Raw genomic sequence first — 1,791 nt, 5'->3', positions numbered from 1 at the left:
TTCTCGATTTAATTGGTTGCTGTCTTCTTAATCAAGTGCCTGAAGTATACGCAATCGTTCTTGTCTTCAGTTTCTGAATCTTCAATGTTGTGAATTCGTCGTGTCTTTGCAAGGAAAGATAGGTGATCTTCAAAGCTCGAAGCATTTGAGTTTTGATAAATGGGACAGAGAGAGCTCAATGGTGACTCCACCGGGTATCTTTGGACTTAATTCATTGACTGAATTATGTTTTCCAATGCAGAGACCTCATGTTGTCATTATTGCAGAAGATTTTTTTGGAATGCCAAATTTTGGTTAGTGTTTTGTCAAGGTATTCAACCCTGTTCGATTGATGCCACACATTCAACATAGATACATTTTAAAATCAAAGAAATGATTAAAATTGCAACAATCTTAAGCATGCCACTCCGAAAGGTGAAGAAATCGCTGTGGGAATAGGTTTCTCGACATCAGTGATGTAGAAAATTAGAATTGGACTTGCACTCTTTGGCCTCTACAGTATGCGAGAGTGGTAAACAATTATTCATGAATGTTGACTTACAGATTATCTTGACGTTCATTTCAAAAGTTGAAAACAAATGAACAACACTTACAAATGTAGAGATACTCTTGCGTGAAATACAAATATGATCCATACATGGCGTGACTGTTTTTGGTCGGGCGAGCAGGTTGCCTCTGTTAAAATAAAATAATTACTCCTCATTCAGGAGTTACATAAAAATAGAGATTGCATGATTCAGTGTTGAGTTGAGTGTGTGATTGTATGCAGTTTTATGTCAAAATAGTTTAGGCAGTTAGCTAGTTGAAAAAGGTTTAAATATCTTTTATTGGGTTCATTGTAATCATCATATTTTGTGTGATCCATAGAAGAGAAGCAGCTCATATTTTATGTGTGAATTGTAAATGTGTTAGAAAACTTGCACAAATGAATGTAGCTAGTAAAGGTTGAACACACAGCTTTGCAAAGAAAAAACACTAAAAGAAAATCGAAAGAAGAGAAGAATGATTCATTCGAAAATATGTTACAATGCTCATGATATAGCATCACTGGGTGAAAATCCCAAGGTAATGCACTATAGTGGTGATCAATGAGAAGACTCAAGACCTACAACAAGTTCCGGAGATAACTAGTCAGTTGCGGAGTTAAAGAAGGAGCAAATCAAGGAGTAAATCATGCAAAAGGAATCTTGCATGCAATCCCATGCTCTAACTAAGAGTCCGCATGTAAGTGTGTAGTAGTTCCAACATGCAAAAGGAATCTTGCATGCAGTCACATGCTCTAATTAAGAGTCTGCATGTAGGTGTGTAGTAGTTCCAACACCCCCCCTGAACACCACTATGGGGAGAAATAGAAAATGGACCCTGGCAACTAAGGCCAAAGGTCACCCAAAATATAGTGCAACTTGTACTAAAATTGAGGAAAGAGGGAAAACCTCGTGGGAAAAACCCCCCCTAAAAATTCAATGTAATCAAAAGAAAAGAGGAAGAAAAATACAGTTGCTAAGCAATCGTGTCCTTCACTCCAAGACGATCACGCAAAGAGTGAAACTTCTGCTCAGTGAATTTCTTGGTGAAGATGTCTACAGTCTGTTCTACTGAAGGACATAACTGCAAATCAATGACCTGATCATGTACTAAGTCTCTGATGTAGTGCATATGGATCTCTATGTGCTTCGTCCGCTGCCGCTGTACTGGATCCCTACAAAATTTGAGAGTGATTTGGTTGTCACACCAGATGACAATAGGCTGGTGGAACTGGATGCCCAACTCAGTGAGGAAGTGATGTAGCCA

Source organism: Pinus tabuliformis, chromosome Q, assembly GCF_031772625.1.
Source record: "Pinus tabuliformis cultivar Carrire ecotype Pingquan chromosome Q, CPIR1, whole genome shotgun sequence".
Lineage (NCBI taxonomy): Eukaryota > Viridiplantae > Streptophyta > Pinopsida > Pinales > Pinaceae > Pinus > Pinus tabuliformis.
Note: the sequence above shows the minus strand (reverse complement) of the source record.